The 26,207-nt window shown below is 41.4% G+C and overlaps 1 protein-coding gene and 1 non-coding gene across 2 annotated transcripts in view; both read left to right on the top strand.

Annotated features, from left to right (window-relative positions):
• The window catches only part of LOC126293319 (cell adhesion molecule 1-like), a 786,156-nt gene that overhangs the window by 650,933 nt on the left and 109,016 nt on the right, over nucleotides 1–26,207 (top strand). The gene's annotated exons all lie outside the window — the stretch shown is intronic.
• On the top strand, nucleotides 5,274–5,392 carry LOC126286254 (U5 spliceosomal RNA). The gene has a single exon (XR_007551679.1). It is a non-coding gene; the product is annotated as a U5 spliceosomal RNA (small nuclear RNA).

Below are 26,207 nucleotides of genomic sequence, written 5' to 3'. Positions count from 1 at the left end.
TATCCATTTCGACTTAGCTTCCCTGCTCTTGCTGTTTATTTCATTGCTCACTGACTTGTACTTATGTATTCCTGAAATTACCTTAACATTTCTGTACTTCCTTCTTTCATCGGTCAACTGAAGCATTTCTTCTGTTACCCTTGGTTTCTTTCCAGTTACCTCATTTGTACCTATGTTTATCTTTCAAACTTTTTAGAGATGTCCATCCTTCTTCAACTGTACTGCCTACTAAGCTATTCATTGTTGGTGTATCTATACCTTTAGAGAAATTCAAGCGTATCTCGTCATTCCTTATTACTTCCGAAACCCACTTATTTGTGTAGTGACTCTTTCTGACTATGTCTTAAACTTCAACCTACTATTCATCAGTACTACATTGTGATCTGAGTTTGTATCTGCTCCATACAACACAGTATCTGATTTCGGAATCTCTGTCTGCCCATGACGTAATCTAACTTAAATATTTCATATCGCCTGGCCTTTTCCTATTATACGTCCTCCTCTTGTGATTCCTGAACAGAATATTCGCTGTCACTAGCTGAAATTAATTGCAGAACTCGGTTAGACTTGCTCCTCCCTAAGTCCTTGTTGCAAGCCCATATTCTCCTATAACCTTTTCTTTACTCCTTCCCCTACAACTGCATTCCAGTACCGAGTGACAATTACAGTTTCATTTCCCTTTAAGTACTGTATTACCCTTTAAATATCCTCATATACGTCCACTGTCTCTTCACCATCTGCTTGCGACGTCGGCATGTATACCTGTACCATCGTTGTCGATTGTCCTCTGATAAGAACAACACTCTCACTGAACTGTTCACAGTGACACATTCTCTGCTCTACCATCCTATTCATAACTAATCCTACTCCTGTATTACTACTTTCTGCTGCTGTTGATATTACCCTATACCCAACTGACCAGAAATCCTTGTGTTCCTTCCATTTCACTTCTCTGCTATATCTAGGTCGAGCCTTTGAATTTCTCTTTTCGGATTTTCTAGCTTTGCTATCACGTTCAAGCATCTGACATTCCATACCCCGACTCGTAGAACGTTATCCTTTCGTTGATAATTCAGTCTTTTTCTTATAGTCACCTGCCCCTTAAATTTAATGAACTGCGTCTAAAATATCATTTACATGTGAAGTCATGGGTGACTTGGGCAAACTGAACAACTTAGATCCCCAATTACAGTTGATTTAAAATAAAGATATTTACCACCAATAATTCAGTGAGACACGCTTCATCTTGCCATTCACAGCGTTTTAAACTTAGTTTGTTCAACTCCTAGTCTGCTCGCATCCCTACCTCTCGATGAGGATACCATCGGACTTAGATTATATAGCAAGTAGAAAAGGCTACAGTGTTTCTTTACTGCAAAAGTTGTTTGAAGAAAAGAAATAGGAACCGAATACCCTAAACCAAAGGTAATGTGGATACCCCTCCCTTTCTCAGGTAACTTCTTTTTTAACCTAACCAAGCTGTTTCGGTGTACAAAATAATTTACAGCTTTCGCTGTTGATATAAATATACATAAACTTCTTCGTAATGAAAAGACACCGAAAGGTGTTTTTGATAAGTCAGGGGTTCGCGTATCATTACGTACGCAAAGCAGTGCTGAATATGTTGGAAAAATGGGAAGAAAGTTGAATACCATTTTCAGAAATACCTTCTCACAAAGAGAGGGCAGATAAAAGAACCCTCGCCATTTGCACAACACCTACAGGGATCTCGTCATTGCCCGCCTACTATCAATAATATTCAAACATTGTATTTTACTCATAAGGGGCGCAAACTTAATTTACTTGAGAAATCTGAAATGGCTAAACGTAAGATTTTTGGTGTTGCTGCCATCCTAGATGACCAGGTGATCAGTAAGAATTAACCATTTTTGCATATAATGATGTCTCCCTTTGAAAAAGTTTAGTCTGTTTGCTAGTACGTATGCTGGTATCTCTCTTATTTGTCAGACTCCCTTAACTTTAAGGCATTATTTAAATCTTGTTCTTTCACATTTATGACAATCTTTTCACAAAGTATAGAATTATCTCACAGAATACATTTATACTGTCGTTTTAGAAATAATGTACATTTTGATTTAAATGACTATTTCGTGTTCTGCCTATGAGTACGGTCCTGCGCAGTGGATAGATTATAGAATAGCCAACGCAATATGTCTGATCCTTGTGCACTAATTGCAGTCGAGAGCCCTTTACCATAGTTTCCCGCGTTCTTTGTTCGTCAGCGATGCCAATCATACATAGTGTGCTTCCGATGAATGAAGCTCTGCTGTGCATCTGTTCCGACCTTGTGCGGCGTCCTTTGAGCATGGAAAAGGGTAAGGTAATTAAAGGACTTTTTGATATTTATTTTCATGGTCTGCTTAGCCGCCCATTTCAAATCAAATTTATTCCTGTTTGTCAACTGCATTCTTTCATCGTTCCAGTTCTTTTCAGGAACGCACTTGACAAGCATTGCAGATTTTCAACTTTTATATATCCTAATCGCATTTTGCCGGTATATCCGCATCTTGTAGTCATTTTTGTGGATGGAGTGCACTGTGACTAGTTTCTGTAAGTTTGCTTAAGAACTTAACTCGCAGAGTACGTACTTGATCAAGTTCCGATCAGGAAATTAGCTTATACGTATTGCATTTTTTTAACTGTAGGTCATCTGCAGATTTGAAACCTGTCATTGAAATTTGAAAATCCCAAGACTGTATTTTTATCTCAAGTCCCACACTGATTGCTGTATCGGCAGCAACGATGGAATTGGAGAATTTTTGTAAATCACAGTTTTATTCAAAGACAGTAAGTAGTGTGACGTCACCTCTTGTTATGATGGTCCCCTGGATATTACAAGGATTGGACATGGTTCTTAATAGGGCGTGTGATCACTATGAACTATCCACGCTCTGCAACGTGCTCTCATAGAGGCTACAAAGTATCTAGAGCATTCCTTTCCTCCTCGACTGCGGTGGGTAACTGCTCGATGTGAGTTAGAGCAAGTAAACGTGCTGTGTAATACGTCTCCCAACTCATCCCATCCGTGCTTAATGCGATTTAAGTCTAGGGACGGTGAGGCCAGCCCATTCGGCGAATATTCTTTAGTTCCAAGATCTCCCCCGCCAGCGCTTTTCGATGCAGTTGCGCATAGTCATCCATAACAACGAAGTCATGTCCGAATACATCACTGTCATGTGTTGTACACATATTTCCTTCCTCGCCGATTCAATACAGAGTTTTCCTGAGCGTAAGGTGGCCTCCGGGTAGCAGTTTGATTAGAGTTTTAGTCTCAGGCGTGTTTTCCTTCTTTTAAGGTAAATTTCTCGTTACTCTACGTATGTTTCGTGGTGTCTTACTGACTAAACAAATTCCGTCATTCGTGTGATTACACTTATTATTCTTATTTTAGTTTTTTGGTTAGAGGGACCGCAGCTGCTTTCATAAATTAATTAAGTCAGTTCACTGATCAGTATAGATTGTAATAGAAAATCGAGTCTCTGTCTTATGGTACGAAAGGAGGGCTTTTCATAAATATAAAACCAGCAACGAAGTCAATTCTGCCATGGTATTATGGTCTCAGGCCCGAAACTAGTAATGGTACAACAAAATCATCTCAAAAACATGTGGCTGGTTGCAATGTTATCTACGTGTAACTTACTTTTTTGTTTGTATCTACGAATGGTTCAGTATATTTTCTTCCTTCTATTGCACCACTTGTTGGCTATGGAAGCCTACTACTCAACATGTTGTATTCACCAAATGTACTTGGTGTCAAACATACACTGCTGGCCATTAAAATTGCTACACTAAGAAGAAATGCAGATGATAAATGGGTATTCATTGGACAAATATATTATACTAAAACTGACATATGATTACATTTTCACGCAATCTGGGTGCATAGATACTGAGAAATCAGTACCCACTAACAACCGCCTCTGGCCGTAATAACGGCGTTGATACGCCTGGGCATTGAGCCAAACAGAACTTGGGTGGCATGTACAGCAACTTGGGTGGCATGTACGTACAGCTGCCCCTGCACGTTCAACACGATACCACAGTTCTTCAAGAGTAGTGACTGACCAGACGTTTTCAACTGGTGAGAGATATGGGGAATGTGCTGGCCAGGGCAGCAGTCAAACATTTTCTGTATCCAGAAAGGCCCGTACAGGACCTGCAACATGCGGTCGTTCATTATCCTGCTGAAATGTAGGGATCGAATGAAGGGTAGAGCCACGGGTCGTAACAAATCTGAAATGTAACGTCCACTATTCAAAGTTCTGTCAGTGCGAACAAGAGGTGATCGAGACGCGTAACCAATGGTACCCCATACCATCACGCCGGGTTCGTGCAGATGGTTGTTGTCTTGCAAAGGTCCCCATCTATTGACTTAGGGACAGAGACGTGGCTGCACGATCCGTTACAGCCATGTGGATAAGATGCTCGACTGCTAGTGATACGATCCCGTTGGGATCCAGAACGGCCTTCCGTATTACCCTCCTGAACCCATGATTACATATTTGCTAACCGTCATTGGATCTCGACCAACGCGAGCAGCAATGAAGCTTGACAATAAACCGCAAACGCGATAGGCCAATATCCGACCTTTATCAAAGTCGGAAACGTGATGGTACGCATTTCTCCTTCTTACAAGAGGCACCACAACAACGTTTCACCGGCAACGCCGGTCAACTGCTGTTTGTGTATGAGAAATCGGTTGGAAACTTTCCTCGTGTCAGCACGTTGTAGGAATCGCTGCCGGTGCCAACCTTGTGAGAATGCTCTGAGAAACAAATCATTTGCATATCACAGTATCTTCTTCCTGTCTGTTTAATTTCGCGTCACTAGCACGTCACGTTCGTGGTGTAGCAATTTTAATGGCCAGTAGTGTATAAATGCAGACTGAAGTAGTTGTTAAAAAGTGGCTAGCTTACACGCAGCAGTTACGCAATTACATCACAGCGCCGTATACAACTAGGCAAGATCTATGGCAAAAGAAATACCAATACAAATTAGCAACAAACTAGAATAACATAGGGTCTTCTGAAAGAAATTTCATAGGACTTACCTAAAGTATAAAGACTGTGTTTGGAAATGTATATATCTATGTTCAATTCTACTGATGTGTCCTTAAGGCTCATATAGTTCAGGATTCAGAAACGACTATTATAATTTTTACAATCTCCCGTTCGACTCTTCTTGACGGCGACTGCAGATTCTTTCTAGAGACAATTGCTTCGACAGTGTTCTTATGTTACTATCTTGAGGTACCACTCTGGTTTCCCTTCAAATCGAATAAATCTTTCGCCTTTTACTAAAGATTTCCGTGGAGGGGAACATTAAATGAGTCTGTAACGTATTTTTCGTAGTGCTCGGCTATTGTTGAGCCAAAATGCCGGCACGGTAGCTCAGCGTGTTCGGTCTGTGGGTTAACTGCAATCTGTAATAAAAAAACTGAGTTAATTGATCAACAATGAACTTAAACGGATGTCTTACTACGTCCGCCCTGAGTAGATGTAACGAACACAAGCGAACAAAATGAAATTAAAAAAAAAATGTCTCCCCTCATCTGGAAAGATTAAAAAAAAGGTACTAGATAACTAGCTACGGAGTGGAGCCATGTGTCTGATTTTATCCAAGTTTGGCGGTTGGATGTTCTCTTGTGAGCTATTTGTGTGATGAAAGACTAAATGGTAACTTTATCCTTATGGAGTGCGGCTCTCTAGAGTCTGACAATAACTGTGTACCTCCTGTGGTTTAGGCAGCTCAGCGTACTTCCTTGTAGGCTGTGTTCCGTATTTTGTAGGGGACACAGCATAGTAGAAATGATTAATTCTGTTAATTTAACAAACGAGAGGAGCCTTTGCTCCTATGACCTCTACACTGACATGTATTTCCGTCAGATTGCGATATGGTAAGCCACTAGACAGATTCCATCTGCGTGTTAGGGACCTGCGTTCTCTAGCGTAGCAAAATTTAAATAGTGCAGTCCTCGCTTAGTCCGCACGTTTGATGTGAGATACAGAGTGCAAGAGATAGTGGACCAAAAATGTAGAGCAACACAGTTAGAACTTCCTAATTGTATGACTATAGCATCTAGAGTACTCTGATGCAGAAATACGTCAAAGCCCACTGTTAAAAGTTCCATTTCTGGAACTGTTCTCGTGACTACTTTTATAAGACTTTCAATCTCTGCTATAAACTAGTGTTGGTATCTCAGAACGTATGCGAGGTGTCTCACAAGCGAAAGAGCGATGCACGGGAATCTTCACTCCCTTTGGCAGGTTCCCATCAGCCATCAAACGACGCTTCACCCTTTTTTAACTATGTGGTAAATTGCATAACGGTATTGGTTGAGAACGAATTGGAGGATTTAGGAGCGGCCTTGTCAGAAAGTCCGATGAAATAGTTGGGCCATTTGGTACTTAACAATAGTGTGTCAGCAGCTTCCGCTCACAGAGCACTGCAGCAAAACATACTGAAACATCGAAAGGTAATGGCCATGTGATATAAATTCCTAATAGTTAATCCGTAATCGGATCCTAATTCGATCGTAGTAACTAATAGTATACTCTTAGAACCTACACAAAAATTTGTGCCAAATGAACTCCATTTCTTCTTCTACATATGGCATACTACTACGATCAATAATTTTTTGACACTGACGCCTGCAGAGTAGGCACCTACGAGAACCTTGATGTGCCACAAGATGCAGCTAGGACGGCGTATACACTAAAGGGTGACACACGATATGTTCGGGCCATCAGTCAAAATTTGCTGGTTGTATTAGAATCTCTCTGCAGTTTTTAACCTCCCTCTAGTATCAAGGAAGTAATTACCTTATGTCTTAATATCTGTTATATCACCCTCTGTCTTCCCCTTATGAGTGTTTTGCAAATATTATAAATGGTTCAAATGGCTCTGAGCACTATGGGACTTAACTTCTGAGATCATCAGTCCCCTAGAACTTAGAACTACTTAAACCTAACTAACCTAAGGACGTCATACACATCCATGCCAGAGGCAGGATTGGAACCTTCGACCGTAGCGGTAGCGCTGTTCCAGACTGTGGCGCGTAGAGCCGCTCGCCACTCCGGCCGCTCCTAATATTATATCCCCCTCCGATTCTGCGCAGAATCTCCTCATTCCTTACCTTATTAGTCCATCTAATATGCAACACTAGTCAGTAACGCCACATCTCATATGCTTCGGTTCTCTTCTGTTCCTGTTTCCCCACAGTCCATGTTTCGTACTAGTTATGCGACCAGATAAACTTCTAAATAGTAGTCAGCTTCATCCGAAGTTTTTTTTAATATAATTTTTACCGTAAGAGGATAAAGTGTTCATGGGAAGGAGGGGGGCGGAGAAGGAAATTGATTTGGGTAATTCCAAAATTGTGTCCCATTTGGACAAAGGGAGCTTCTGTGCGATATTCACATTCAACAAGAATACTATTTCCAAAAGTAATATTTATTCAGAAGATGCTGGGAAACAAACTGGAATACCAATACCAATGCATCTATTACATTAACATTGCTGAAATACAAACCTTCCATAAATCCGGAAATAGTACCGGTTTGCAAAATGCGGGGATCAGTTTTGGATAACCCCTAAATTTTCTTAGGATGAACCTCTTTCCACATGAAATCTCACCCGTTTTAGATATCACATAAATGGGATTCATTTTATTTTCGTAAGATGGGAGAGTATTAATATGTAACAGAAAAACTCTTTCAACTCAATATTCACATAAATGGAAAGAGAGCTGGACATCAAGCATCTTAATTCTGTCAAAGCGACAAATGCTAATCTGTACCAAGACAAGGAGTCAAAATACTGCTCGCTAGAGAGATGCGCTAACCGCTACACCGTCCTGGCAGAGTGGCTTTGCAAACATGCGAGGGCTATCCAAGCACGCCTTCCTTTTACAAATTCTCATTCAAGTTTCAGCGCGCTTGGTATTCCCTCTAAACTCGAATACCATTCCAGAAACACTCCATCTGTATTGTAATAGCGCCGCAGCATCGAACGAAATAAGGTATCCTGTCTGAACCCCAGGCATGGGTGATTCAATCGAAAAAAACTATATCGTTCCAGATATCTTTTTAAGTCTAAAATGTCATCTATGCAGACTGAAGCGAAGAAAGTACGTCACAGATGTTTCAGAAATCGAAATGTTTATAGAACAATATTGCTTCTTTTGATTAAGGCAGCTATGCCTGGGTTTCAGGCAGGATTCACCATTTCGTTCAGTGCTGGGTTGGAATTCCAATCCACCGTCAGAGACTCTGCAATGCTGTTTGAATATAGAGGGAATACCAAGTGCGCTGAGACATGAATGAGAATTTGGAGTGTGCAGGGAGGAGCGCTTGGTTATTTCAGGCAGTTGTGCAACGTCACTGTGCTAGTGTGTCGTAGAGGTAAGTGCATCTAGTTAGTGCGCAGGAGACCCCTATACGAATACCGGATTTAGTACAAATTTTCATTTGTTGCAGAAGTCTGCATAAATACGTCATAGATGTCTGAGACTCGAAAAGGTCTCTCGAACCATATAGTTCCATTACACTTTTATACTTCGTTTCCTTACACTGCTTGGAAAAAGGTTGTATTAAAGCTTAGTCTAGTAGACGACTTTGTAATAGGTTTCGTTAACGTGCAATACTTTTATTTTTATGAATGCCAATCTGTTTTTGCACACAGCATAAACACAAGTCTAACGTAAGTCATGATTGACTTCAGAAAGTTGTTTACAAAATAAATACTGTGCTATGAATATATGTTGTCATTTACGTTGTCCTTAGATCCAAGAACTGACGTCACAAGTGAATTTCGTGACCAGATAACAGCAAAGAACTGAATTACGTTTTCACATTCAACTTATGAAATTCAGAAGTTGGATTTTTGGCGTACTGGTGTTCCGCTGAATAGCCACTCTTTTGTTTTTTCATCACAGGCATAGGAAACGCAGTGTAGTGCAACAACTGACTAATTTTTAGCCTGTTGATCGACATCAGTACTGCACCTTCTTAAGACAGTCCATGAATGATGATGGGTTTGATCATGAGAAGCTGTTATTTTCCTGTGAAGCATGAGTCCATGGAGTGTTTCGTAACTTCAAAAACACCTGACAGTAACGTTAGCAGACCTTTGGCATTGTGTGCTATTCCATTGGCCTGCATAATTTAATAGTGATTCCCTGAAAACAAGGTTACAGAATAGTATTCACTAATAAATCGTAAGGCATGATTTGGTGAAAAACGAGAATCTCCTAAACCCTTAAATCAGTTTTCAACATCCTTCTCCAACACCTCGTCTCAGACACTTCAGTTCCCCACTTTCCTCATTTTCCTACAATCCGAGAATCAGTACAGTACAACCCTGTGGTCCAAACATATATTTTCAGAAATTTCTTCCTCGGATTAAAACATATGTTTGACACTAGTAGATTTATTTCGGCCAGAAAAGCTCTTTTTCGTGTGCTAGTCTGCATTTTATATCACCGATCCTCGTTCGTCTGGATTATTTTTCATTCAAAGCACTAGAACCTCTTTCTTTCATCCACATCACGGCGACCGAGATGCCAAGTTGATCGCTAATACCAATTCTACAGCTTCTCATTACTTTCCTCTTTGTTCGATTTACTCTCAGTTCGTATGATGCGCTCATTAGCCAGTTCATTCCATACATAGGTCATGTTTCTTCACTTAGGCGGACGATAGCAATGTCATCTGCGAATCTTATCACTGATATACTTTCACCCTTAATTTTAATCCGACTCTCGAACCTCTGTTATTCCGTTATTTCTGGATTCAATCCTTAGACCCTTCTCAATCCGAGCACTTTGTTCTTGGTCTTCCCTATAGCTTATATCTATCTTTCGCTGAGTTTCGAAGCCCTTGCCTGTATCGTCGATACAGTTGGTCCAGTCCGAGAAATTGGATTAACGTGTTACGATTTTCCCTAAGCATCAATTTCATAATAAAGTGCAACGTCAGTCGAGCATCTCTATCGCCTTTAACTTTCTCAAAGCCAAACAATCGCCTTGTAACAGATCATCAATTTTAGTTTCCGTTCTTCATTGTATTATTCTTACAAGCAACTCGGATGAATGAGTTGTTGACCTGAGTTCGACCTTATCTTCGTTTGTTATTCTTGGAAATGCGAGGGCTACACTTCTAATAAATAGCTAGTATTATACAGGAATGAAAACTGTGCGCATCATAACACGAACAAAGGCGGTTATGTCCTGCGCAGAGTTAGTGATTTAAAAGAAGGGAGCTAGATTTTCGACTTACCTGGCAGCTTCAGAGACATTTAAATCAAAAAATTTTGGCATATTCGCTCATTTTGTCTTGGCAGTATTGGTACCCATTTCATTTAATATGGAATTAGCATGAAAATGTGGCTCTGAGCACTATGGGACTTAACATTTCATGTCATCAGTCCCCTGGAACTTAGAACCACTTAAACCTAACTAACCTAAGGACATCACACACATCCATTCTCGAGGCAGCATTCGAACCTGTGTCCGTAGCGGTCGTGCTGTTCCAGATTGAAGCGCCTAGAACCGCTCGGCGACTCCGGCCGGCAATTAGCATGAGACGTTATGTAGTACCCCAGGAACACATCCACTCCAAGAAATTTTATCACTCTAGGAAAACTTTTTTAGCTATTACATGTATGCCCTTCAGCCCTATGGTACCATATATTGCTCACTGTGGTTGGCAACTCTTCTAAATTTACGGCACAGGATCAGAGACATTGACGGATAGGTTCTAAGATGCAGATGTGCCTACGGTTCACAGCTAAGAGAACGCACTGCGCTTGTGAAGTAGGGTTAACTGCTACAAAAAAGTGTTTTGATTTGAATATCCTAGAATCCGCCTGATAAAACGGAAAGCTACTTCCATTCTCATACACTTCTAAGTCCCTCAGGACATATTCGCCTTTATTGGGCTCTGATAGGAGCATTTTGCATTCTGGTTTACATCTTATATTCTACCATTAGTTTGACCTTAGACCATCACAGCTTGGCAACCGATGTACATTTTTGTTGACACGAGTGACGGTTCATCCGGTATATGTTCATTTACTGTCTTTCAATTCATGTTGGTTATATCACGGCAACGAATAAAGCTTCCAAACAACAAGACGAAAAATAATTACATATATTTTTCAATCTTCTCACAAAATCTGAATCAATTCCTACAAGTCTGAAACGTAGAAATGATACACATAAGATAACGCACACAAAACTGGGATTTTGCTAATAAAATCCAGATGAAGCTAGATTTTGAGAGGAAACTGTAAGCGTGCGTTTTTTAACTATCTGCACAATTTTAAGCAGTTTCCGCACGAACAGTTTATGTAAGAATTAATATTACATGCTACATCCTATCTCAAAAACGGATAGATATTATAACATAACATTACTTTATCGATGTGTCTGTTAGGGAAGAGAATGGACCCACTCGTACAAGTTTCAAGTGCAGAACTGACGGCGCTTCAAAAACCTCCCAAAATGTCGTTTTTTTGTGTTTTTTGTTTTTTGCATGTGATCGCATGTAAAACCTGAAAGGTACACATACAAATGGTGCCATCAGCTGACCATGAATTACAGCGCTAATAATATATTTTGCAGCAGGCACAAACCGATCGCTAGATTTGTTTGGACACATGTTCCAAATTTGTTTAATATACTCTAACACACTTACTGTAAGACAGATGTTCGAAAGGCTAAATCAAAAAATTTTCACCCTATGTTTCTCGCTCAGAAAGATACGAAACTCCACATACCTCACCTCCAGCCCCCCCCCCCCCCCCCCCAAACCGCGACTGAGTGTCGAAGATGTGCTGTTACAAAGTAGTGAAGATAATTCGATTGTAATTTCCACACATCACACATATTTCCCTTGAGTTTCGGTGTACTGGTCAGTTGATTGTACTTAGCAGATTTCTCATGACTTCTATCCGGTCTGTGTTGTTACGGTACTATGTTTGCGGCAGTAGTAATCATTTTTACAACGGAAATGCTTAAGACTGATTTGTTGGAAGTAGCAAAAGAGGGAAAGGCAAGAAAGGGAAAGGCCAAAAGGAAAACGAGAAAAATTAATTGCAGCGCAGTCGTCCGTGGGAAAGCGTGGCGCTAGCGGAAAAGGTCGCGTGGAGTCGACTCCGGAGCGCGCTGCGGCCCAGTTAACGCGTAATTACACTGCTGTGCTGCAGGAGCACGCCAGCTACCCGGCCAACACATGCCGACCCCATAGTTGCCGCGTCGACCCCCAGAGGGGGACTACAGAGCACGGCAATCTGAGAACTCTGCCAGCTCAGTGGCATTCCGCATGCAGTCTCCAAGGCTTTTAAATCAGTGGTACTGAATTTATGGGTGAAATGTATTTGAATCAGTGTTATTCTATTATTGTTACGTCCCTAAACTAGTTATTCAAAAATCACCATGTTATAGACTACAATTTCTTCTTGTCGTTTCGATCATCAACAGTTCGTTCATCATAAATTGAGTCATCTTTATTGCGTTCTTATCTCGTTCATACTTACATTCCAGACGCGTTTCGCATTCTAAAGTAAAGGGCATATTCAGCAGATGTAATCTGAAGTAACAGAGATTTGTTCAACTTATGAAATTTACATATTCTAAGCAATTCTCACCATACATTCAGTTACTCATTCCTCCTGGCCAAATAATCTCATCACTCTTAGATTCAATAATGTAGTCGCATCACTTTGCCCATGTTAATGTCGAGATCCTCTGGCTTTGAGGTTTTCACACTATACTTTTTGTTAGGTAAATTCAGAGAAGAATTCACTACTATTGTGACTGGAGCTGCGGAGAACTGTGAGCGATTTCTGTTGTATCACTGTTTGGTCACATGGTTTCTCTTATCCCATTTGTGCATATAAATGTTGTCAACCTATCGATTCTTCCTTTCCGCTCATTAACTCTCTTTCTCTCCCTCTGTACTCCTTCCTTTCTTCTCATCCTATTTCTCTCCCTCTTCCCCTCCCTCCATCTGTCTATCTGTCTCTATCCCTCTTCCTCCCTCCCCCCCCCTCTCTCTCTCTCTCTCTCTCTCTGTGTGTGTGTGTGTGTGTGTGTGTGTGTGTTTTTTTTTAAGCTGTGAAAAATTGTACATGTATAGTTTATGTGTCGTTTGTGATCACGTGTTCTACAGAGGTCTTTACTACTGCATTAAAACATATGTATAGCACGATTTTGGCAGTTGAGGTAAGAAGAAATTGATTTTTGAAACAGTAATAACCAACTTTACAATATGTATGATGACAGGATTGGATTGCAATACAGTTATGAAGTTAATTATGTAAGGAAAACGTTTTTCTAATTACGTGTTTTACTGGGACGGACAATGTCAATTCATAAATGGTCAGTGCTTTTTGTGTGATAACCCCAGTTATCAAATCATTTGCTAGCCATATCCTAGTAACATGCATACATAATGTGAGAAACCAAGCAAAGTAAGAAGCCACTCTGGCTATTGTCCCATGTTGTGGATGCATATTAATCAAATACTGGTGTTGTAGTTATAAAGTTGCTTATTGGCATTCCAAAACCGAACGTCTTTCAATAGATTGTAGCTGTCAAGTTGTCCATCCTCACCCCATGAACCATGGACCTTGGACTCCCGAGGGCATGCAGCTTTACTGTATGGTTAAATGATGATGGCGTCCTCTTGGGTAAAATATTCCGGAGGTAAAATAGTCCCCCATTCGGATCTCCGGGCGGCGACAACTCAAGAGGATGTCGTTATAAGGAGAAAGGAAACTGGCGTTCTGCGGATCGGAGCGTGGAATGTCAGATCCCTTTATCGGGCAGGTAAGTTAGAAATCTTAAAAAGGGAAATGGATAGGTTAAAGTTAGATAAGTGGGAATTAGTGAAGTTCGATGGCAGGGGGAACAAGACCTCTGGTCAGGTGACTACAGGGTTATAAGCACAAAATCAAATAGGGGTAATACCGGATTAGGTTTAATAATTAATAAGAAAATAGGAATGCGGGTAAGCTACTACAAACAGCATAGTGAACGCATTATTGTGGCCAAGATAGATACGAAGCCCACACCTACTACAGTAGTAAAAGTTTATGTGACAACTAGCACTGCATATGACGATTGAAGAAATGTATGATGAAATAAAAGAAATTATTCAGATAGTGAAGGCAGCTGAAAATTTAATTGTGATGGGTGACTGGACTTCGGCAGTAGGAAAAGAGAGAGAAGGAAATGTAATAGGTGAATATGGACTGGGGCTAAGAAATGAAAGAGGAACCCGACTGGTAGAATTTTGCACAGAGCACAACTTAAACATAGCGAATACTTGGTTTAAGAATCATGAAAGAAGGTTGTATACATGGAAGGACCCTGGAGATACCAAAAGGTATCAGATTATTTAATGGTAAGACAGAGATTTAGGAACCAGGTTTTAAATTGTAAGACATTTCCAGGGGCAGATGTGGACTGTGACCGCAATCTATTGGTTATGACCTGTAGATTAAAACTGAAGAGACTACAAAAAGGTGGGAATTTAATGAGATGGAACCTGGATAAACTGAAAGAACCAGAGGTTGTACAGAGTTTCAGGGAGAGCGCAAGGGAACAATTGACAGGAATGGGGGTAACAAATACAGTAGAAGAAGAATGGTTAGATTTGAGGGATGAATTAGTGAAGGCAGCAGATAATCAAGTAGGTAAAAAGACGAGGGCTAGTAGAAATCTTTGGGTAACAAAAGAAATATTGAATTTAATTGATGAAAGAAGAAAATATAAAAATGCAGTAAATGAATCAGGCAAAACGTCTCAAAAATGAGATGGAGAGGAAGTGCAAAATGGCTAAGCAGGGATGGCTAGAGGACAAATGAAAGGATGTAGAGGCTTATCTCACTAGGGGTAAGTTAGATACTGCCTACAGGAAAATGAAAGAGACCTTTGAAGATAAGAGAATCACTTGTATGACCATCAAGAGCTCAGATGGAAACATACTTCTAAGCAAAGAAGGGAAAGCAGAAAGGTGGAAGGAGTATATAGAGAGTCTATACAAGGGCGATGTACTTGAGGACAATATTATGGAAATGGAAGAGGATGTGAATGAAGATGAAATGGGAGATACGATACTGCGTGAAGAGTTTGACAGAGCACTGAAAGACTTGAGTCGAAACAAGGCCTCCGGAGTAGACAACATTACATTGGAACTACTGACGGCTTTGGGAGAGCCAGTTCTGACAAAACTCTACCATCTGGTGAACAAGATGTATGAAACAGGCGAAATACCGGCAGACTTCAAGAAGAATATAGTAATTCCAATCCAAAAGAAAGCAGGTGTTGACAGATGTGAAAATTACCGAACAATCAGTTTAATAAGCCACAGCTGTAAAATACTAACATGAATTCTTTACAGACGAATGGAAAAACTAGTACAAGCCGACCTCAGGGAAGATCAGTTTGGATTCCGTAGAAATGTTGGAACCCGTGAGGCAATACTGACCTTACGACTTATCTTAGTAGAAAGATTAAGGAAAGGACAACCTACGTTTCTAGCATTCGTAGGCTTAGAGAAAGCATTTGAAAATGTTGACTGGAATACTCTCTTTCAAATTCACAATGTGGCAGGGGTAAAATACAGGGAGCGAAAGGCTATTTTCAATTTGTACAGAAACCACATTTCAGTTATAAGAGTAGAAGGACACGAAATGGAAGCAGTTGTTGGGAATGGAGTAAGACAGGGTTGTAGCCTCTCCCCAATGTTATTCAATCTGTATATTGAGCAAGCAGTAAAGGAAACAAAAGAAAAATTCGGGGTAGGTATTAAAATCCATGGAGAAGAAATAAAAACTTTTAGATTCGCCGATGATATCGTAATTCTGTCAGAGACAGCAAAGGACTTGGAAGAGCAGTTGAATGGAATGGATAGTGTCTTGAAATGATGATATAAGATGAACATCAACAAAAGCAAAACGAGGATAATGGAATGTAGTTGAATTAAGTCGGGTGCAGCTGAGGGAATTAGATTAGGAAATGAGACACTTAAAGTAGTAAAGGAGTTTTGCTATTTGGGGAGAAAAAAAAACTGATGATGGTCGAAGTAGAGAGGATATAAAATGTAGACTGGCAATGGGAAGGAAAGCGCTTCTGAAGAAGAGAAATTTGTTAACATCGAGTATAGATTTAAGTGTCAGGAAGTCATTTCTGAAAGTATTTGTATGGAGTGTAGCCTTGTATAGAAATGAAACATGGACGATAACTAGTTTGGACAAGAAGAGAATAGAAGCTTTCGAAATGTGGTGCTACAGAAGAATGCTGAAGATTAGATGGGTAGATCACATAACTAATGAGGAGGTATTGAACAGAATTGGGGAGAAGAGAAGTTTGTGGCACAACTTGACCAGAAGAAGGGATCGGTTGGTAGGACATGTTCTGAGGCATCAAGGGATCACCAATTTAGTATTGGAGGGCACTGTGGAGGGGAAAAATCGTAGAGGGAGACCAAGAGATGAATATACTAAGCAGATTCAGAAGGATGTAGTTTGTAGTAGGTACTGAGAGATGAAGAAGCTTGCACAGGATAGAGTAGCATGGAGAGCTGCATCAAACCAGTCTCACGACTGAATACCACAACAACAACAACAAGTTGTTCATAACGTATCATTTCGTAACTGGTCACAGATTTTTACACAGTCAATTTGAGTTACGTAAGTCAAAGATAAAACTGTGCAGTACATATGGTAGGCGACAGGTGATTGTTTGTCCACTGCTAGAACAAGAGCTAGTGGTCCAGAATCACAGGACTGTAAAGATAAAAGGAGTTTTAGGCTTACAACTCTGCCGTACAACTTATTTTAAGTATTTATTTGAATTCCTTTCGTTCTGTAGTATTACCGTGAGACAGAATTAGTGTGATAATCGCAATTATCAAATCAGTTGTCAACCTTATTCTGGTAACATATGTCCTGAACAAGTAAAGCCACTCATAATGATATTCAATTCTACGTAGTCTTATTTGGTAGATTCATGAACATGCTTATTAGTACCCTACAAATAACTTTCAAAATATTGCCGTCCATCACAGTATGCAACAAATATTTACTACAGAAACAGTATAATCGAAAGTCAGTTATGAAAGTCAAAATTACTCACTTCACAGGTGGTAAACGAAAACTACTCACAACGTACCAAACTGGCGTAGGGCAATTCGATCTAAACTTAATAGTTCAAGCACAGTTTTCGCTAACTAATAAGCAGCACTAATTGTTAATTTTACACCGCTAATATCACGAAATTGTGAGGTAATGTCAATTTTATAAGTGGAAATTTACAGGTGTGACCACAAGCGGTTTTTAGTATTAGCCGGCCGGGGTGGCGCGCGGTTCTAGGTGCTACAGTCAGGTACCGCGCGACCGCTACGGTGGCAGGTTCGAATCCTGCCTCGGGCATGGATGTGTGTGATGTCCTAAGGTTAGTTAGGTTTAAGTAGTTCTACGTTCTAGGGGCTGATGACCTAAGAAGTTAAGTCCCATAGCGCCCAGAGCCATTTGAACCATGTTTTTAGTATTAATGGTCGAATTCAGCTAAAAACGCGAATAGCACGCATGCGCTGTGGCTTATGTGGCCTTTGTAGTCAGATTGAGGTTGATTCCCTGGTTGAGAGATCACAAGTGTCTGACTCATTTAAAGAAAGCTATCACTCTGTACACCAAGCGGAAATACAATATTCTTCTCCGTTTTCTTGCTTTTATCCAACAGAGGCAAAGGTATACTCGTCGAGCGATAGAAGACAATTCCTTGTTCTTTGTGGAAAACTGTTATTCTATATTAACAGCTTTACCAACTTTTATAGCAATTCTTGTGGCAGTCCCGATGGCACATTCATTTCTATTGCATTTTAACTGTCCGTTATTAATTACTTTTGTCGGTCATACATTTGTAAATGTTCTCCACATGGCGGTATTGTGGTTCTCAGACGTCAATATGTCACACATTCGAACACCTGTACACGGTTATTCAGCTGTCCCTACTGACAGATTTTGTGCAGTCCGCAATGCCTTCAAATAATATGCACAAGATTTTCATATTCTCTCTCTCGCTTCGTCTGAACTACGGAGTGGTCCGGAAAGTGTGTCCACTGTTTAAAAGTCCATAACTTGCAAACTAATTGACGGAGTTGTCTCATTTTTGGTAAAAGTGTAGCTTAAAGTCCAACTTCAAGATAACACAGTAGGTGTTCGAAATGGTCACCATTAAAATCCAAACACAAACGATGCCGCTGAACTGTAGCACGAACTACTGACTGCAACGCGTTCAGTTGGATATTTGCACATGAATGTACGATGGATTCTCGAAGTTCATCCAATGTGCATGGTTTTTGTCGATAAATGACGTCCTTTAGCGTTCTCCACAGGTAAAAGTCCAGAGGAGTTATGTATGGGGAACATGGTGGCTATTCCGCAGCACCTCCACGGCCTATCCATCTTCCTGGTAGATTTTCGTCGAGATACGCCCTAACACGATTTTGGTAGTGGGCTGGGACACCATTTTGGTTAAAGCCAACTTTTCCGCCTCCATACAAGTCTCGGATGCAGGTAAAATGGATGTCTGAAGCTTCTGAAGGTACACCTCACCGGTAACTGTGCCGTCAAAGAAGAATGGCCCAATCAAGCCCCGGTAAGACAAGCCACACCACACATTTACTCCTGGCAAACTCACGTTCGGTTTTTCGGCGGCCCAGTAGATGCAATTGTGGCGATTTACTGTACTATTGAATTTGAACTGTGCCTCATCAGACCACACAATCATCTCTGCAAACTCTTCATCGTAGCGCACCATATTAGTAAACCACTCGCAGTACTCCATTCTACGATCTGGGTCGTCCTCGATCATTGTGTGTAGCAATCGTGGGATGTAGCACTTCCACTTTGCTGTCTTAAAAATTCGCCGAACACTTGAGCGACTCACTCCGGTTTCAAGGCTACACTTTCTCACATACTTCTTTGGTGGGCGAGTGAATTGTAACACACGACGGGAGTTACATGGACTTGTTACTGATACAGGTCGTTCAGATAGTTGTTTGTCTACATCTTTACCACAACCTTCTGCTTCAAATTTGCCTCGAATGAGACGAATCGTTAAACATGTCGGTGGCTCTGTTTGATACTCATTTCGCAATTGACGTTGAACCTCATTAATGTTTTCGAATTTAAAATACCACTCCAAAACTGACTTCCTTTCATCAAGCGTAAGCCTTGCGTGAGCCATATCTACTCGACTAAATAGGTGCAACTAAGGAGAAAACACTGACCATCTGCTGACTGTCATCTGTCAAAACAAAAAGACGCTATACAACGCTTGTGTGTCGATTGCCGGAACTACAAACTATTAGACTACCAAAGATGAGACAGCTCCGTCAATTAGTTTGCCAGTTATGGACTTTAAACAGTGTATACATTTATTGGGCCCCTCTGTATTAATCTCATAGTAAAAATGAAGAGCGCCTTGTTGCAGGAAATTTTATGTACTTATATTTTGTACTAGGATACGTTTCTCTAGAGGCTGTAGTTTTCGAATTATTTAAGAAAAACGAGTTTGAGGTTCGGTTTTGCACTACAGCCTCTATAAATAAACGTAACCCAGTATAAAATTTAACTGCATTAAATACTCAACAAAAATATCCTGTTCATTTTTCCCGTAAGACGAATAGATGGCTCATAGCGAGCGAGAGAATAAGAAAATCGCTGTCATCGTTTTTGTAGGCGTTACAGGTTGTATTAAACCCATAGATAAGTGCAACCGAATCATCTTGGATAGCAAGACCAATTCAGTCTGTTGACATGCATCTTCGAATTGGTGGTGTCATGGGTGAAGAAAGTGATCTGTGTTTCACGAGTGTTTTTTCCTAAGCCTTGATGGGACAAATATTTTAATCCTGCAGATAGACCTGACGTTAAGGACATTAGTCTGTAGTTCTTTACCTCCATTCACTTACTCAAGATGCGTTTTCTTTTTTCCTGGTTCGGGACCTAAATGAAAGCCCCGTAGCTGCTACTCTGAATCTACGTCTTCATATTTACTCCACAAAATAACTAACAATATGTGACAGACGTAACTTCGTGAACCACGGTCAAGCGCCCCCCCCCCCCCCCTCACATATACCCTGTTCCAGTTGTGAATGGGGAACGGAAAGAGTGACTGTATGTATGTCTCAATGAAAGCATGAGTCTTTTCAATTTTGCCTCGGAGGTTCTCTTGATAAAAGTGAATTATATGCTGTTTGACTCATCTAGGAATATACGCTCACGAAATTTTCAGAGAAACCACACCGCGAGCAAATCTAACGTCTTTCCTTAGAGTTGGACTGCTCACAGCTTCACACTTTCGTGCTTGCAAAGTGAACGTGTGAGTAAACTCACTGCGCTTCTCTGTGTTGTCTATCAATCCTACCTGGTAAGGATTCCAGCAAAAGGATCAATAAACATTCATCGGCGGCATTTCTTGTCTAGCATGTGGAGTAACTTGGTTACCCTTCCTGAGGATTCTCCCAATGGATCTCAGTGTGGCATGTGCATTTCCTATGATTTGTTCTGAGTAATCCTGCAACTCGAAATCACTCCATGGGCATACTCTGGGAAAAGAGAATCGAAGCGTTTGAGATGTGGTTCTATAGGGGGGTGTTGGGAACTAGGTAGGCTCATAATGCATGGGATGGTAGGAGTTTCTGAGAATTTTTCTCGTGGAGAAACGGCGGTCTAGCTACAAGTACTTTAAAAATGGATTATAAACGATTTCCACTGCAACACTTTTAACTACATAGTAACCGGTTTCGTCCACTATTTGACTATCCACAGACCCTCATACCATTATGGCAGACGGTGGCGGTGGATGGAGCTGGTGTTGTAACTCTAGCAGTTGACGTTCGTGGAGGTATAACACCCGCTCTGATCACCACCACCGCCTACCATCATGTTATGACACTCTGAAGATGGTCAGATACTAACCGAAACCGGGTACCATCTAAATAATTGTTTTTGCTGCGGAGACTGTTTACTATGCATTTTTAAAATGAGGAGGCGCTCCGCAGTATCGACGAGGAAAGGAACGTGTGGAGACTATTGACACGAAGAAGTTATAAGTCTTGTTGTTGTTGTTGTTATTGTTGTGGTATTCAGTCCAGATATTGGTTTCATGTAGCTCTCCATGCTACTCTATCCTGTGCAAGACTCTTCATCTCCAAATAACTACTGTAACCTACAACCTTCAGAAACTCGTTATTAGTTACGTCATCTACCGATCTAATCTTCAGCATTATTCTGTAGCACCACATTTCATAAGCTTCTATTCCCTCCTTGTCTTACCTATTCATCGTCCATAGCTACAGTTCATACAAATACTTTCAGAAAAGACTTCCTGAAACTTAAATCTGTACTCGATGTAAACAAATTTCTCTTCTACAGAAACGCTTTCCTTGCCTTTCCAGTCGACATTTTATATCCTCTCTACATCGGCCATTAACAGTTATTTCGCTTCTCAAATGGAAGCCGGTCGCGATGGCCGAGCGGTTCTAGGCGCTACAGTCTGAAACCGCGCGGCCGCTACGGTCGCTGGTTTGAATCCTGCCTAGGGCATTGATATGTGTGATGTCGTTAGGTTACTTAGGTTTAAGTAGTTGTAAGTTCTTGGGGACTGATGACCTCAGAAGGTAATTGCCATAGTGCTCAGAGCCATTTGAACCATTCAAATAGCAAAACTCATCAACTACGTTAAGTGTCTCATTTCCTAATCTAAATCCCTTAGCATCACCCGATCTAACTGGACTATATTCCATTACCCTCAATTTTCCTATGTTGACGTTCATAGTACATCCTCCTCTCAAAACACTCTCCATTCCGTTCAACTGCTCTTCCAGGTCCTATGCTGTCTCTGACAGAATTACAATGTCATTGGCAAACCGCAGGGTTTTTATTTCTTGTCCGTGGATTTCAATTCACTACTCCAGTTTTTCCATAATTCTGTCAAGGATTAGTGTAAGTATTATGCACCCGTCACTATGGGACATATATTAAGGCAGAAAAAGTAACTTTCATGATTCTAGAGGGAGCTGTACAGGATACAGTTTATGCGGGAAGGCTGAGATTGGAATACATCAAACACTCATTTGAAGATGGCACGTTTGAAAGTGCACATTTGAAATGAAGTGGTTGTCATAGGATAGGAAGTCTTGGCGGACCACTGCTAACCAATCAAAATACAAATGACAACACTAAATGGCACACTCAGAGAGAATTAATCAATGCGACTGATTCCAGTGACTCTATGGCAGTCGTGTAATCAGATAATAATAGTGTTCATATGATATATGTAGAGTCGATATCAGGACAACGCTGTCTCATCTTCAGGTACCTTTCAGGCGTGCTTCGTAAATCGAATGCCACAAGCACTGTTACCATCGTTCTATCAAAGTGTGTGCGTGAATGCTGTTGTATAGTTAGACATACGAACTTCATAAGTGCGTAAAACGCGCGGTTGATTGACAGATTCACACACACGTGTTCACTGAGCTATCACATGATGTCATGATTCATCTCTACTCTCTGCATCGAAAATAAACATTCGTTTATACTATCCATATTTTAATCTAGTCAGCAAAGGAAAGCTACGTAATGTAATGTCATTCACTCACCCTGTATGTACAAGGAGGACGATACCGTTCGGTAGGCGCGTAATACAGCCCGATAGAGGATATCCCCTTCCCCCTCTCTCCCCCCTCCCACACACCTGGTCTGCATTCAGACGTGGGCCGGTGTCCTGTGCCGGACCACTTAGTGCACTGAGCAGGTGCTCTGATTGGTCTGAATGGACGGCCTATCATTACCGCGGCCCCTGTCATCTCAGCGTATACACCTCCCACTGCTCGGGCAGCTTAGATCTACCGCAGCCAATCACTGCATAGCCACTTGGGGACTGCACCAAGTAATGCACTGGCGGCTTCCTAATCACCCACAAACGCTCAAAATTTTTGAAAACTCGAAATATGCACTACTACAACACTAACAGTTTCGACTAAACACCCGATATTCCTAAGGAATAAAGGTCTTGATTTGGTAAACGTGTTTAAAAAATTTAAATCATCGTCTTCTTAGCAGAACTGTCAGAAGTCTTGCGTCTTTAGGGTCTGAAAAATAAAGACGGAGTGTATACTAAAATATGACGAATCACTGAGAGAGGTCTTCGGCGCCTTTTTGAGTGAAGCAGTTGGTTACTTTCAGGTTGAGCTATCTAGGTATCAACTCTGTATACTTTGGTCAACACGTGAAATGACCGTTGTGTCTGAAATATAATGATACTTTAGGGTATTACACTTAATTTTTTATAGGTTGTAGACTCTAGTTATAAAAATCATTCCCAGCAAGTGGTAGTATAGAAACATCTATTTTCGTTACACTAAATATTTTCAGTACACTTGCACATTACATCTCTACAAAAATTCGAACTTTGGACGATCACACATTTATAGCTGTTGTGATAGTGCTCACTGCGATCAGAGATTACATGAACATCAACGATTAAACATAATGCGCAGCATCTTTATTGTCATACGGACGTATAACACGGGCACACTCCGAGATAGTTTCTCGATGGCAACTGATAGTGACACAGGCACAGCAAGCATTTTGAGCAGGTTCCCGAGTTCAGTCAGTATGTTCGCAATCAAATACAGTTTCATATATACTTGCCTCTCATTTCTTGTTTGGGGACGTGTTGCCTCATAGTCAAATTCAAAAATACACTCCTGGAAATGGAAAAAAGAACACATTGACACCGGTGTGCCAGACCCACCATACTTGCTCCGGACACTGCGAGAGGGCTGTACAAGCAATGATCACACGCACGGCACGGCGGACACACCAGGAACCGCGGTGTTGGCCGTCGAATGGCGCTAGCTGCGCAGCATTTGTGCACCGCCGCCGTCAGTGTCAGCCATTTTGCCGTGGCATACGGAGCTCAATCGCAGTCTTTAACACTGGTAGCATGCCGCGACAGCGTGGACGTGAACCGTATGTGCAGTTGACGGACTTTGAGCGAGGGCGTATAGTGGGCATGCGGGAGGCCGGGTGGATGTACCGCCGAATTGCTCAACACGTGGGGCGTGAGGTCTCCACAGTACATCGATGTTGTCGCCAGTGGTCGGCGGAAAGTGCACGTGCCCGTCGACCTGGGACCGGACCGCAGCGACGCACGGATGCACGCCAAGACCGTAGGATCCTACGCAGTGTCGTAGGGGACCGCACCGCCACTTCCCAGCAAATTAGGGACACTGTTGCTCCTGGGGGAATGGCGAGGACCATTCGCAACCGTCTCCATGAAGCTGGGCTACGGTCCCGCACACCGTTAGGCCGTCTTCCACTCACGCCCCAACATCGTGCAGCCCGCCTCCAGTGGTATCGCGACAGGCGTGAATGGAGGGACGAATGGAGACGTGTCGTCTTCAGCGATGAGAGTCGCTTCTGCCTTGGTGCCAATGATGGTCGTATGCGTGTTTGGCGCCGTGCAGGTGAGCGCCACAATCAGGACTGCATACGACCGAGGCACACAGGGCCAACACCCGGCATCATGGTGTGGGGAGTGATCTCCTACACTGGCCGTATACCTCTGGTGATCGTCGAGGGGACACTGAATAGTGCACGGTACATCCAAACCGTCATCGAACCCATCGTTCTACCATTCCTAGACCGACAAGGGAACTTGCTGTTCCAACAGGACAATGCACGTCCGCATGTATCCCGTGCCACCCAACGTGCTCTAGAAGGTGTAAGTCAACTACCCTGGCCAGCAAGGTCTCCGGATCTGTCCCCTATTGAGCATGTTTGGGACTGGATGAAGAGTCGTCTCACGCGGTCTGCACGTCCAGCACGCACGCTGGTCCAAATGAGGCTCCAGGTGGAAATGGCATGGCAAGCCGTTCCACAGGACTACATCCAGCATCTCTACGATCGTCTCCATGGGAGAATAGCAGCCTGCAATGCTGCGAAAGGTGGATATACACTGTACTAGTGCCAACATTGTGCATGCTCTGTTGCCTGTGTCTATGTGCCTGTGGTTCTGTCAGTGTGATCATGTGATGTATCTGACCCCAGGAATGTGTCAATAAAGTTTCCCCTTTCTGGGACAATGAATTCACGGTGTTCTTATTTCAATTTCCAGGAGTGTAGTATGTGTGCTTCGGTTTCGGGAGATTTTCCCGCATCGTGAAGCAAATGTTGGAACTGGAAAATTCCTCACAAATATTCCCAACTGGAATTCCCTCATTCTCCGATCCTCTGGTATGTGTCTGAAAGGTCCCTTTCTGTGAGTGAGTACTTTCTCCGACAGCCCACTCGGCCTAGAGAGCGAAACGCATAAAGAAGGGATAAACTATGACGTACCTATGTGTAAAAAAAATTTACACGGGAGCCGCATTCTCAATTTTGAATAATTTCATCTGGTACTATCATCCTGTGCAACTTTTCTATACGAGCCTTTAAACATTTTGCAAAATTTCTTGTTGACGGTGAAGTATCCGAAATTTTTTTAGCTATCCAAGCACTTTCTTTTTGTGATCTCACGACCGTCAGTTTGTTGTGCATTCTTTGTGCAAAACTGTTTGTTGTTTTTAGTACAACTCATTGTCAATTTTTTACAGTGGATATACTGTTTCAATCTTTGGTGATATCATTATCATGCATACGATGATACTGAAACGCTTGTGATATATTACAATTGAAGTAGATTCTCTCTTTATCGCAACAGACCTGAATTTCAACACGAGTGGTCTAATTATGAAAATTATGGCTGTGTGCACTCCGCTTTTATCAGGTAAATAAAGGACAATAAATAAAGTACAGAAATTGAACCAGTGACTTTCGGAACTTACTTGTGAATCAATCAATATTTTTAAATATCTCGAAACTCGTTTAATATACGAGTATTTTGGGTGTAACTGAATAGTATATGTACATATAGCAGTCTTTGATAGCAGTGAAATCGAATGAATAGCTTAAGAATGAAAAATGTTAAATATCTTGTTTTTGTTCTGTTGTAGAAGTCATTTTATCCTAGGTTCTGCACCATTACAACATATCCAGCCCAAATTAAGTTACAAAAATAGAAATATTATTTATTTTGACTGAAATATATTTAGGATAGCCTAAAT

The sequence above is a fragment of the Schistocerca gregaria genome, chromosome 1 (genome assembly GCF_023897955.1).
Source record: "Schistocerca gregaria isolate iqSchGreg1 chromosome 1, iqSchGreg1.2, whole genome shotgun sequence".
Taxonomy (NCBI): domain Eukaryota; kingdom Metazoa; phylum Arthropoda; class Insecta; order Orthoptera; family Acrididae; genus Schistocerca; species Schistocerca gregaria.
The sequence above is the reverse complement of the archived record's forward strand: the minus strand, read 5'-3'. Positions and strand labels throughout refer to the sequence as shown.